At 40.4% G+C, this 14235-nt stretch overlaps 1 protein-coding gene across 5 annotated transcripts in view; it reads right to left on the bottom strand.

Moving 5' to 3' along the window:
* The window catches only part of IFT140 (intraflagellar transport 140), a 298079-nt gene that overhangs the window by 131871 nt on the left and 151973 nt on the right, over positions 1-14235 (bottom strand). The window lies entirely within an intron of this gene.

Raw genomic sequence — 14235 nt, 5'->3', positions numbered from 1 at the left:
TATGCAAAGGTGAAAACAGAATACCGAGCTCAGGATGTGTTCTTTCTACAGCTGATAGGATACATCACTGCTTAAAGGAGGTCAGAGTTTTATACTCCATTTTCTCTGTGCAGTGACTGTGTGTGTGGGAAAAGGATTTTAACTCAGACTGTACAGAGAGGAGCTGGAAGTCACATGCAGGCAGGCAACTCAAATGTCATAAGAACATGTGATTTGGCATACTGGGTCAGACCAAAGGTCCATTAAGCACAGTATCCTGTTTCCAACAGTGACCAAGCCAGGTCACAAGTACTTGGCAGGATCCCAAAAGGTCGACAGATTCCACGTTGCTGATTCCAGGAATAAGCAGTGGATTTCTGCAAGTCCAACTTCATAATGATTTAAGGACTTTTCTTCCAGGAAACGGTCCAAACCTTTTTTAAATCCAGCTAAATTAACAGCTTTTACCACATCCTTTGGCAACAAATTCCAGAGTTTAATTATGCATTGAGTAAAAAAATATTTTCTCCTATTTCTCTTAAATGTATTACCTAGTAACTTCATTACAAGTCCCCTAGTTTTTGTACTTTTTTCCACTCCACTCATTATTTATAGACCTCTATCTCCCCTCAGCCGTCTCTTTTCCAAACTGGAGTCCTAATCTCTTTAGTCTTTCCTCACAGGGAAATCGTTCTAGCCCCTTATCATTCTGTCATGCTTCTCTGTACCTTTTCTAATTCTGCTGTATCTTTCTTGAGATGTGGTGACCAGAAATGCACACAGTACTTGAGATGAAGTCACACCGTGGAGCGATACAGAGGTATTATGACACCCTCTGTTTTATTCTCCATTCCTTTCCTAATAATTCCTAACATTCTATATGCTTTCTTGGCCGCTGTTGCAATTTGAGCAGAGGATTTCAATGTATTATCCATAATAATGCCTAGATCTTTTTCCTGGGTGGTGACTGTCAATGTGGAGCCTTTCACTGCACAGCAATAATTTGGATTGCTCTTCCCTATATGCATCACTTGCACTTGTCCACATTAAATAACATCTGCCATTTGGATGCCCAGTTTCCCAAGGCCCTCTTGCAATTTCTCACAATCCTTTTCAGGCCGATACAGTACAGTGCGCTCCGATGGAGCGCACTGTTAGCCTGCTCTTGGACACGCGTTTTCCCTTACCCCTTATTCAGTAAAGGGAGGAAAACGCACGTCCAACCCGCCGAACCTAATAGCGCCCTCAACATGCAAATGCATGTTGAGGGCGCTATTAGGTATGCGCACGGGATATAGAAAGTAAAATGTGCAGCCAAGCTGCACATTTTACTTTCAGAAATTAGCGCCGACCCAAAGGTAGGCGCTAATTTCTTCCGGCACCAGGGAAGTGCACCCTCTGACTTAATATCATGGCGATATTTTCTGTGCACCCTCCGACTTAATACATTGGCGATATTAAGTCGGAGGTCCCGAAGGTTGTAAAAAGTAAAAAAGAAAAAGAAAAAAAAAATGTAAATTGGGCCGGCGGCTGTCGGGCCGAAAACCAGACGCTCAATTTTGTCAGCGTCCGGTTTCCAAGCCCGTGGCTGTCAGCGGGCTCGAGAACAGACGCCGGCAAAATTGAGCGTCGGCTGTCAAACCCGCTGACAGCTGCCGCTCCGGGTCAAAAGGAGGCGCTAGGGACGCGCTAGTGTCTCTAGCGCCTCCTTTTCCCCGTTTCTACCGCACCACTTAATTTGAATACTGCATCGCGCGCACCGGCCCCTCACCATTAAGCAATCATTTATTTCATCTTGAAACTATCTACTTAGCATGTCCTGATGAGACATTTACCCAGACAATACTGGAGTAATTGCTAATTTTGTTAGCTTCCCTAATTTCTGTTAGAATGTCATCATCAATCTGTTCATTTTGGTCAGGTGGCTGGTAGTGCACCCCCACTGCTATTCTATTCCCCTTCTCACATGGAATTTTTTATTCTCACAGAGGTAATTTTCAAAAGGATTTACACGTGTAAATGTAACTACTATTGTAGCAATTTTCAAAAGCCATTTACCTGCATAAAGTGCATTTATGTGGGTAAATCTTATGGGTAATTCAATGGCATATATTGTAGCAATTTCCAAAAACCCACCTACTCGGGTAAAGTGCAAATCAGACCCAGATATTCTAAAATGCATTTTGTTTCCTGCAGAATTTTTATCTTGTTTGACTCTATGCTCTCTTTAACATATAACACCATCACTTCACTAATTTAATCCGTCCTATCATTACAATATAATTTGTGCTCTGGTATCACAGTGTCCCATTAGTTATGCTCCTTCCACCAGGTTTCTGAGATGCCGTTTATATCTACCACTTCATTCATTGCTATACATGCTAACTCTCTCATCTTATTTATTTTTTTATTTTAAGATGTTTAGCATTTGTATACAGACATTTCAAAATATGTTTTTTTGTTTGTATTAACAACCTGCTTATTAGTTGACAGGTAATTGGAATCTTTCTGTTCTATCTGCTCTTTACTTAAAGGCACCTGAGCTACTTTTGCATTTATTACAACCTTTCTATCAGGATTCCCTAATTTCCTTGTTTTGTTCGTATCCTTCAAAGATACACCATTCTGAACCATATATTTCTGAGCGACTCTTGGCTTTTCCCCATCATATAGTTTAAAAGCTGCTGTGTCTTCTTTTTTTAAATTTTTTATTTATGCATTTACAGAAATATTACTTCATATATCAATTCAAAAAGTATAAGAGTTTACAGTAAAATGTAAAACCTAGGTAATTTTAACTCAAATTAGAATAATATATAGATCTCTAATAAATTTTTCAGGTAACATTTGGACCAAGATAAGAAAGGCAAATATGGAGCTCTTACATTACAGATAAAAGAAATCAACTGCCACATGATGCATTCACCCTTATCATTTATAACACACCTCATCCTTTCCCATCCAAAAATTCCCTTAATTGCTCCGGTTCGTAAAAAATGTACTTATTTCCTTGAAATTGTAAGCAACATTTACAGGGAAATTTAAGCACCATATTTGCACCTCCATTTACTACTTCAGGCCTCATGATTAGAAACTTTTTCCTGCGCTCCTGAGTGGTGCACACAACATCAGGATATATCCATACACCTTGCCCATAAAAATGGGCTGATCTATTTCTAAGTAAATATTTCATTAATATGCTTCTATCCTGTTCGAAAGGAAAAAAGACCAACAGTGTGCCTCTGGTTTTAACCTCAGTTAGAATAGACATCTCAATTAATTCTGTAACATTCAAGGATTTTATTGCTTGCTCTTCCTCCATTCCCATAGTAGATGTTCCTTTCTTTGATACATAGAAGGCTTTGGAAATAACCGGGGTTATTTCCTTGGGAATCTTTAAACATTCAGAAAAATATTCTTTTAGCAATTCAGCCGGGGCTAATCTTTTTATCACTGGAAAGTTCACAATTCGTAGATTTAGATATCTAAGTGAATTTTCTAAATTCTCAAATTTTCTCTCAGCTCTTATTATTGTTCCTTGTATGCTCTCTAGTGAAATTACTTTCTCCTCCAGTTTTTTTATTTTTTCTTGGTGTAAAGTCGTCATTTTTTCAATATTAAACCCCCTTTTATTTAAATCAAGAAATGCCTGTGTCAGAGTTGTAATTGCAGATTCAATTGAAGTCATAGCATTCCATAATGTATCTAGAGTTACTACGGGAGGTTTTTGCAATAAAAAGACATTCTTGGATTGTAGGGTTACCAGATCTTGTAGCACAGTGTCGTCAATATTCCGTTCTGGCATAGCTCTTTGGGGTTTAGGTGTGGAGGTAGCCATTTTCTCCAAGGCTCCTGCACACTCTCCGGACACAGACTCTTCGACACTTCTGTCATGCTCGGGGGGGGGGGGGGGGGGGCTGCTCTCTCCGCCTCTCATCGTAGCCTCGCTGTGTTTCCTCTCCCTCAGCTCCCACATGACCTTACGGCGGCGTCAGTGTCACGGGCGCCCCCGGGCTGAGCAAGATCTCCTCGGCCATGGGAGTCGACCCGAGCTCCTGGGTTCCTCCCTCAGCAGCCCTCGCTCCCAGCGCCTTCGGGGTGGAATCAAAGAAGCTGTCGATCCTCGCTTGTTGGATCCCTTCATCTTTCACAATTACGACGTCATTCAAGCGAGCTTTTCACTTCATGTGAGGCATTTCTGAAATGTATTTCTAGGTAAATTTAAGGCAAATTCCAAACAAGGACTAGAAGAGCTCCTCTCAATGCATCTCATGTGGTGGCCATCTTGGTCATGCTTGTGTCTTCTTTTTAAAGGTTAGTGCCAGCAGCCTGGTTCCACTCTGGCTAAGGTGGAGCCCATCCTGTTGGAATGGGCTCCCTTTCCCCAGCATGTTTTAAAACCTTCTTCCCTGCACCATCTTCTCATCCATTGAGAGAGTCTTTGCCTGCCTTTGGAATCCTGTGCATGGAAAAGGAAGCATTTCTTAGAATGCAACCCTGGAGTTTCTGGATTTCATTTTCCTATCTAAGAACCTAAATTTAGCCTCCAGAACCTTCCGCATGTACCTTCCTATGTCACTGCTCCCCAGCACTTTCTAAAATCTTATCTAGGTGGCACATGAGATCCATTATCTTTGCACCAGGCAGGTAAGTTACCAAGCGATCCTCACACCCATCAGCCATCCAAGACTAATGATTGGATCACCCACTAAAACAGCTGTCTTAACCCATTTCTTTTCGGTGTGAGAAGCTAAGGCATCACCTGGAGGGCAGGTTCTAGCTACAGGATTACTTCCTGCCACACCAAGATAATTGTCTCTTGCCAAGTGACCTTATTCCTCTAAAGCAACAGAAGGGCTCCTTGACTGGAGTTAGGACCACTCAATGTCCCTGAAGGTCTCCTCAATATACCTCTGAAAGCCAGGAGCTCTTTGCACTGGATGCACACAACACCTCACCAACAGGTAGGAAATCATACATGTGGCACTCAGTGGATAGACCCAAACTTGTTGCTAGACTGTATCTTAATTTTATTAAGTTGCTAAAGTTTTAAAGCTGATTATGGAGTAGGTATAATCTCTCAATTTAAGGAGTTTAAAATTATCTGGTACCTTTCAAAATCTAAGGAAGTAATTTTCAAAAGAGTTATACATGGAAATGTAACATACTATCATAGCAATTTTCAAAAGCACATTTACATGCTTAAAGTGCACTTATACGCGTAAAATCTATTGACGATTCAATGGCATATATTGTAGCAATGTTCAAAAGCCCACTTCCATGGTAAAGTGAATTTACACATGTAAAACCCAGTTTTAAGTTTGCAAATCCTTTTGGAAATTATGCCTCCATTTTTAAATTGATAACTAGGTGACTTATGTTAGTTTGTGAATGACCAGCAAGAAGACTAAAATTAGTCAATCACTAAAATCAGGGTTAATTGTATGTTATTCAAAATTGCTAATTGAATTCTATTTTGAAGATTTTCTTCCTAACCGGAGGAGGAGGGGGTATCTATAACAGAAAGAGAGTCTGGGGTGGGTAGGAATCAAAATAGTGACTAGTTGCCCAGGAACCAGCACAATCAGCTTTTCAGATCAAATGACTGACCTTTGCAAACTCACTATTCTACTGCTTACAAACTAATACTACCTTATACAAGCTCACAAAATTAGCTTGAATCCTATTATCTCTAAACACTCACAATTAACATAGAAACAGAGAAATGACGGCAGAAAAAGACCAATCGGTCAATCCAGTCTGCCCAGCAAGCTTCGACTCTTATTTTCCCATACTTATCTGTTTCACCAATCACCAACTTCAGGGCTCTTGTTGGTAACTGATTCAAATTTCCTGTCATTGATGCAGAGAGTAATGTTGGAGTTGCATCAAAAGCGAGCATAAGGCTTATGGTTAAGGGTTGTAACCACTGCATCAAGCAAGCTGCCCCGATGCTTGTTCACCCAGACTGCACAGATCAATGCCTTGTTGGATGATGTCTGAATGCAAATCCTGTTTTCCTCACTTCCCACTACCGTTGAAGCAGATAGCAACGCTGTATATGCTTTCAAAGTGATGTATCAGGCTTAATTGGTTTAGGGTATAACAGCAGTAATAAGCAGCTACCCCCACGATTGTTTACCCAGATTGTGAAGTTCAGTCCTTGTTGGTTGTTGCCTGAATGTAAATCCTGTTTTCTACTTTTTTTCCCCCAGCCATAGAAGCAGAGAGCAGCACTGTATATGTATTCAAATTGATGTATCAGGCTTAATTGGTTTAGGGTAGTAACCGTCTTAATAAGCAAGCTCCCCCACTTTTATTTATTTACCCAGATTTGGTTGTTATCTGAATGCAAATCCTCTTTTCCACATTTCCCTTTGGGGTTACATTAACAGTGCAAGGGATTTTTTTTTGAGTAAGGTTAGTAATCACCAGGTAGTAAACATTCCAGCAAGCCACCCCCATGGCTCTACTCTTCATTCTCATCCTCTAGCCTTTATAGATCCACAGTGTTTATCCCATGCTGCTTTGAAATCTTTCACAGTTTTAGTCTTCACCACTTCCTCCGGAAGGGCATTCCAGGCATCCACCACCCTCTCCATGAAGAAATACTTCCTGACATTGGTTCTGATTCTTCCTCCCTGGAGCTTCAAATCGAGACCCCTAGTTCTACTGATGTAAAAGGTTTGATGTTGGACCAATAAAGCAGGAGGGTAGGCTATCTAAGAAGGCCGTATTAGGCAAATACGTAGATTAGATGCCAAGAATAGTCCAAGTATTAAGCTTTATTTGAACGGAGACATAAATATGTATGTGCCCGACTCAGGCCGAGTTTCGCCCCGCCTGAGGCTGCCTCAGGGGCTGTGTATAAATACCAGATTGTTCTCAAATAAAGTGCATTTAAAATATAGTAGTCAGGTGGTAAAGAATCTTTGAGAAAAGTGTCGTGGCTGATGTCTATTTTTTCAACACTGCCGAGATAAATTTGTGAAACCATACCGTTTGATGATCACTGGTGCTGAGGTGGTGCTGAGATGGGCACCCACCTGGACATTAGAGACATTATCTCCATTGGTGAGCACTAAATTGAGTATTTAGTGCACCTCAGCATCAGTGATCATCAAACAGTATGGTTTCATATCACAAATAGGATAAGGAAAAGTAACACAAAGACCCGAGTTTTGCAAGCAATACTAAATTTACTAGCTCACACAATTAACCCAAAGTCCTATTTCTTTTCTTTTTTACTTTCTTTTTATTAATTTCAAACATCACAAGAAGAACTTGTTACAGAGTCCTATTTCTAAACACACAATTTTTAACGGTTGCAAATAATTATTAACATAGAAGCTCATAAAATTAGCTCAAAGTCTATTTTCTCTTAACTCTCACAATTCTTACACTGGCAAGCAAATACTAACTTATACAAGCTCATAAAATTAATCCATGTCCTGTTTCTAAACACAAAATTCTTAACCCTTGCAAATGAATACTAGCCTTAAAAACTAACCCACAGTAAACATAGCCAGTAATTTTTTTTAACTCTTTAAAAACATTTTAAATAAAGATTTTGTGTTCTTTCCCAGCAAGTCCAACCTACTACCAGCAGATTAAGGTTCTGCAGCCAGCATTTCTGCTCCCTTATTTTCACATAGAAACTCATCTCTAAAGGGATATATTAAAGGGAACACTCATGTTTTAATTTAAGATAGCTTACTGTCTAGTTAAGCAAACACACCCACCTGGCTGGCCAGTAAGGATAAGTAAACAAGTCCTTAGGAAAATTATATACAGTAGATGGAAAAACAAACACTTTTACAATAAAATGCTACCCCAAAACACAATTTTATCACATTACTTCTTCAGAATAATTTTCTCCTTGTTTTATTCATTCAAATAATTTATGTTTATATTTTGCCAGCTCTATTCTTTTCCTATAAGAGATTTATTGCAGCCCAGCATATTATTCTTTTTAAAACTAATATGAAATACGATTTCCTAGTATAATATAGCTCTGTTTTACCATTCTAAACACCCATAGCAGACAAAATAACACTATTAAAATGAATCTGGCAGTTTGACTGAAAGAAAAATCAGTCCATTAAGTTCAACCTTCTGTGACGAACCACACTTGGAAAACTGTAGTGATCCAAAACAAGACAAGCTCCTTGAGAACATGTTATGTTCTACAGGTAAAAAGAATCCTTTCTGATCCCACAGATGAGCAGTTTAATATGGGAGACTTTTCCATTGGCTCTGCTGAAGATATGTTGAACTGCTTTTTTTTAGAAGAAATATCCTTTGTACCAGTATTTCAGAAGTACAGAAACTAGTAGTAATATCCATCTCAGATTAATTAGAAGTGTTACTGTGGCAATCAAAAAAGCAAACAGAATGTTAGGAAATATTAAGAAGGGAATGGAAAATAAAATGGAGAATGTCATAATGCCTCTGTATCGCTCCATGGTGAAACCGCACCTTGAATACTGTGTGCAGTTCTGGTCACCGCATCTCAAAAAGGAAATAGCTGCACTGGAGAAAGTGCAGAGAAGGGCGATCAAAATAAGAAAAAGCATGGAATGGCTGCCCTATGAGGAAAGGCTAAAGAAGTTAGGGCTGTTCAGTTTGGAGAAGAGACGACAGAGAGGGGATATGATAGAAGTCTACAAAATCATGAAAGGACTTAACCGATTTACATTAACTTGTTCATTCACTCTCTCAGATAATAAAAGGACCAGGGGGCACTGCATGAATTTAGCATATAGCACATTTAAAACTAATTGGAGAAAATTCTTTTTCACTCAACGCACAATTAAACTCTGGAATTTGTTGCCAGGGGGTGTGGTTAGTGCAGTTAGTGTAGGGTTTAAAAAAGGTTTGGATAAGTTCTTGGCGGTGAAGTCCATTACCTGCTATTAATCAAGTTGACTTAGATAATAGCCACTGCTATTACTGGCATCAGTAGCATGGGATCTACTTAGTGTTTGGGTTCTTGCCAGGTCCTATAGCCTGGATTGGCCACTATTGGAAACAAGATGCTAAGCTTGATGGACCCTTGGTCTGACCCAGTATGGCAATTTCTTATGTTCTATGTTTTTAAGTTTAAGCATGTCAGGGGCAACAGGGAAATAACCTGCAGCCCCAGGTGTTCAAGGCCAGGGGATCTTTCAGTGGCATTACAAAGGGCCTGAATCACCAAGAACCCTGCAGAAAATACTAAGCAAAGTAAAGTTAGGGCTATCTGCCTCCTTAATGGACCAACATTAGATGTATCCCAATAGAGAGCTGTATATAAGGAGATCTAGCCTAACACCTTCGCTGTCCAACAATGTTTCCTGATTCCTGGTCCTGCTCCAGTCCTGGTCTTTGGGTCCTTCCAGGCTCCTGCTCTTGTCTGGGATGTCCTAGCAGCCGCCTGCACCCCAGGTCTCAGATTGCGGGGAACAGCAGCTGCTTCAGGCAGAAGAGAGCAGCTCTGGCCCACCCGACCTCTCCAAGGTTCACCCTTGCCTAGGCACTATACCTATTCTTCCATCTCCAGTAGAGCGGGCAGCATCAAGAAATGTGTCTTTCTGCAGATTTTTTCCCATAAGTTGTACAACTGGGCATATCATGAGATAGACCATGATAATGAAGACATACCTCATGAAGATCTAAGCTGGACATTTTCTGCTTGCAACATGGGCACGACTTAAAGGGAGATTTACCTGAGCTTGGTGACTTTTCCAATGTAAGTATGAAGAATTTTAAACATCTTGCTGGGCAGACTAGATGAATCATTTTGGTCTTTATCTGCTGTCATTTACAAAGCCAGTATGAATAATCTTTTTTTTTTTAGATGGCAAGAAGAGGGATGTAAGAACATGAGAAAAAAATAAAATAAAAAAAATCTGACAATGCTTCTAAAGAATTTGAAGCAGCAGCTGAGAGAGCCAGAAGAGGATCCATACGGCTCTTTTCAGTCTTTTGAGTTCTGAGAGAGTGACCCTCGTCTTTGGAAGCATCCCCAACCTGTGTGGATGGTTTTGTCCTGCTTATCCACAGGAAAAAAATATACTTCCCTGGCCAACTGATCCTTGCCGCCCCCTTTACTTCCTCGCCAAAGAGAGTGGATGGAGGAGACAGCGAATAAAGAGGGAAAAGGGAACCAGAACTTCTGGCTTTCAACCCCCAACCAAAGAGCCACTGACCACCACTGCTCGTCCTTAAGCAATTTGTCCCCAGTGCTTCCAAGCTGCAGGTTTAAACTTCTACCATCTGCTGGAGACACAGCTGTGGGTGACAGTACCTTCTTTTTTTTTTTTTTTTAAATTTATTTAAAGAATTTATAGACCGTATACTCTAGCATTCACAGTGGGTTACAATGTTTCATACACAATATTACAAACAAACAAAATAACATTTACAAACAAGCAAATAGATATGCTGTTTAGGTCCGAAGGAAGAGGCAGTAGTATTAACTGCATTTGCACAAAGAAGCATAGGAGGAGCAGATATAACATCAGGAATTCGAGGTTTCTGGATCTTGGCATGCCAACTGAAAAAAAAAAAAAATGTTTTCAGATGTTTCTTGAACAACTTCAAACCAGTGATTAAGCAAAGTTGCTCCAGTAAAAAGTTCCACAGAAGAGGGCCCGCTATGCAGAATGCTCGGTTGTGGGTCTTACCCAAGAGGGCGAGCCAGACGGATGATACCTTGAGCAGATCACGCTCAGAGTGCAAGACTTTGGAGGGGTGATATATATGGAAAACTGAATTCAGGATAGAGGCCTCATGAGTATTTATGACTTTGAATTAAAGTGGAGATTTTGGATTTCACCACTGAATAGGTAGCTAATGGAGAGATTTTAATATAGAAGTAATGTGCTCACACATTCTGGAATTGGTCACTACTCGAGCTGCGGAATTTTGTATAGTCTGAAGAGACCTTATCATAGTGGCTGGTAATCCCAAATAAGCACACAAGTCCTATTTAAGATTATTAGCTCTGTCAAGTTAACATTAACATTGTAATGAAGGCTTTGTTTGATTGTGGATAGATAAATGATAACTAATTTGAGAATGGAAGACCAAGAAGAATGAACTGGAAAGAAAAACTATTATCTGCATAAACTTTATAGCAGATGCCTAACCAGCAAGCAGTTTGCAGAGAGGAGTGAGATATATGTTGAACAGCACTGTAGATGGAGCTGAACCTTGTAGGATTCCTGTAACCAGATCATGTCATATGGATGCATTCTGCCCTATATGAACTTCTTGAGCACATCCAGAGAGAGATGAGGAAAACCAATAATAGTCAATGCCAGAAATGCCAATATCTTGGCATCAGCTACATAGAATGATGTGGTCTATGGTACTGAAGGCTGAGGATATATCCAGGAGGACTAAGATGTAGTGGTAGCCATCCTCAGAGCCCTTCCAAATGCCAAGAGGACCTCAGTGCTCTGGTTCTTGCAAAACCCATACTGGCAAGTGTCTAACAAATGATACTCATCTATAATCATTTTTACAAGAAATGATAATGAGGCTATAGGATTATATTTGGATGGATCTGAGGATTCAGAGTGGGTCGGCAAAACAATGGCTCTTTCGCGCTCTCTCTTGGTGTGGGAGGCAAACCATCCATCTAGACTGGTCTGGTGGGATGATAAGGAATGACATTTTATTCCCCTTATTATGGAGTTGATAGTGTTAAGTGGCTGAGGGGATTAATCTGATGTCTTATATCAGCAGAAGTGAGATTTCCTCCTCTCAGCAGGGGATATCCATGTGAATTCTCTTGACTTCCCAATGACAACAAGCTGAATCCACAAAAAGATGAAAAAGAAAGGCCTCCCGTCTATCATCCGGGGCCACACTTAAAGTAGGGAGGCAGTTGTGACACCTAGCAATTCACTCTGCATAATAGCCCTAGCCTACAGTGAAAAGTATCAGCCATGTGACTAGCTTTGGATTGTTCTTTTGATCGAGGAAGGCCGTGTACAAGTGTAAAATAATATAACATCAGTCTGTCTCCCTGTGATATCTGCTAATTTGTGCTTATGCAGCTTAAAATCTTCTCCTGAATTCTGGGTTGTATCTCTTTACTTTATTTTGTCCACAGGTTTTGTATAGAGTGTACAGCTATTGCTATGTCCATGTAAGCTAGGGACACATCTAGTTGCCTAATTGTTCCTGCTTTAATAATTTAAGCTTATATATGACCAGGTGCCCAGTCTTCCTCCATCCCATTTGGACTAGCAGAAGGTCCCCAATTTGATTCCTGGATTGGTTCTATGGCACATCAAGTCAGTTAGGGTTAGGGATGCTGCAGAAGCAGTGTTTATAGCTCCTGCAGAGGAGGGAATCATGGTGACACCCTGATACAGGTGCATGGTTCTCTGCCTCAGGATCATTGCTGCAATGACCAGCTTAGCAACAGTAGGAGGGTCTATTAGAATATAGGAAAACTCCCTGAGCAGTTCTGAATGAAGGTTCATGGTACAAGGATCCCAGTGCTGGTTCTGATTGAACTGGAAGAGAAAAGAAGAACTACCATTACCAGTAATGGCAGATTTTTAGATCAGGCTGTGATGACAAAATCAAATATCTGGCATGCTGCAATTTCTGTAATAACTAGAAATCCTAGGAAAAGCAGGTACTCATGTAGTAGGATCTGTCTGGCAGGCTAGACAGGGGAAATGGGAGGCTAGATATTTGGCAATGACAATGCTAGTACTGATGAAGGGAACAAAGTGGGGATCTTGATGCCAGGGATAGCCAACTCTGGTCCTCAGGAGCCACAAACAGGCCATGTTTTTAGAATAACCGTAATAAATACAGTTAGGGTTAGGGATGCTGCAGAAGCAGTGTTTATAGCTCCTGCAGAGGAGGGAATCATGGTGACACCCTGATACAGGTGCATGGTTCTCTGCCTCAGGATCATTGCTGCAATGACCAGCTTAGCAACAGTAGGAGGGTCTATTAGAATATAGGAAAACTCCCTGAGCAGTTCTGAATGAAGGTTCATGGTACAAGGATCCCAGTGCTGGTTCTGATTGAACTGGAAGAGAAAAGAAGAACTACCATTACCAGTAATGGCAGATTTTTAGATCAGGCTGTGATGACAAAATCAAATATCTGGCATGCTGCAATTTCTGTAATAACTAGAAATCCTAGGAAAAGCAGGTACTCATGTAGTAGGATCTGTCTGGCAGGCTAGACAGGGGAAATGGGAGGCTAGATATTTGGGCAATGACAATGCTAGTACTGATGAAGGGAACAAAGTGGGGATCTTGATGCCAGGGATAGCCAACTCTGGTCCTCAGGAGCCACAAACAGGCCATGTTTTTAGAATAACCATAATAAATACGCATGAGATCGCTTTGCAAGCACTACCTCCATTATATGCAAATCTATCTCATGCATATTCATTGTGGATATCCTGAAATCCTGGCATGTTTGTGGCTCCCAAGGACTGAAATTGGCCACCAATCCTGCAGAGTAACTGTCAGTATAGTTGATATGTGGGATATATTTTGCCTATAAAGAAAATAGTGTATGCCCTCCACTCCATCCAAAGACATATCTATAAATATCAATGCATCCAAATAAATATGTACATATTTTATTTGCCTCTGAAAGCCTTCCCTTTAGATAACTTTACTCCTGCTTTAGAGTGGTGTAAATCCAGGCCAATGCACTACCACAGTGCCTAGAAATGTAGAGAATAAAGATGCTGTGATCACCTGGGGCATTCCTATTCCAACTGATAAAAAGCTGGATGGAAGGAAACTGGATACTGTGTTAAAGGGAGACGCATAAGAATGGCATTGTCAGTACCAAGCAACTATTCTGTGGCACATATGGACACAGAGAAAATTCTTAAGTACTAAATGAAGCAGAGAGCAAGAAAATGTGGCAGAAAGCTAGAGAAATTGTTCCAGTTCTATGCATGCCACTGTCCTGATTAACATCGCTGAGGTGCAGCTAGATATCTTGCTTGACAGTGGTATGCATAAGTTTAGGTACCACTGGTCAAACTGTATGTTTCAATGAATTTCTAACAGAGGCTGACACGTCCTCTACATGGTACAAAGTTAAACATGACAGCTTTCTGCAATTTTTAATGCAAAATTACTATTTGCTAATTTAACAGACTGAAAATAATTTTTAAAAAAGTGAAATCTAATTACATGCTTCTCGTCAAAAACATCAAAGCATGTTACAATTACCAGACCTACTCGGAAAATTGTATCCAGCTAGCATTGAATATCA

Source organism: Rhinatrema bivittatum, chromosome 14, assembly GCF_901001135.1.
Source record: "Rhinatrema bivittatum chromosome 14, aRhiBiv1.1, whole genome shotgun sequence".
NCBI lineage: Eukaryota > Metazoa > Chordata > Amphibia > Gymnophiona > Rhinatrematidae > Rhinatrema > Rhinatrema bivittatum.
This window is presented reverse-complemented; position numbering and strand designations above follow the sequence as displayed.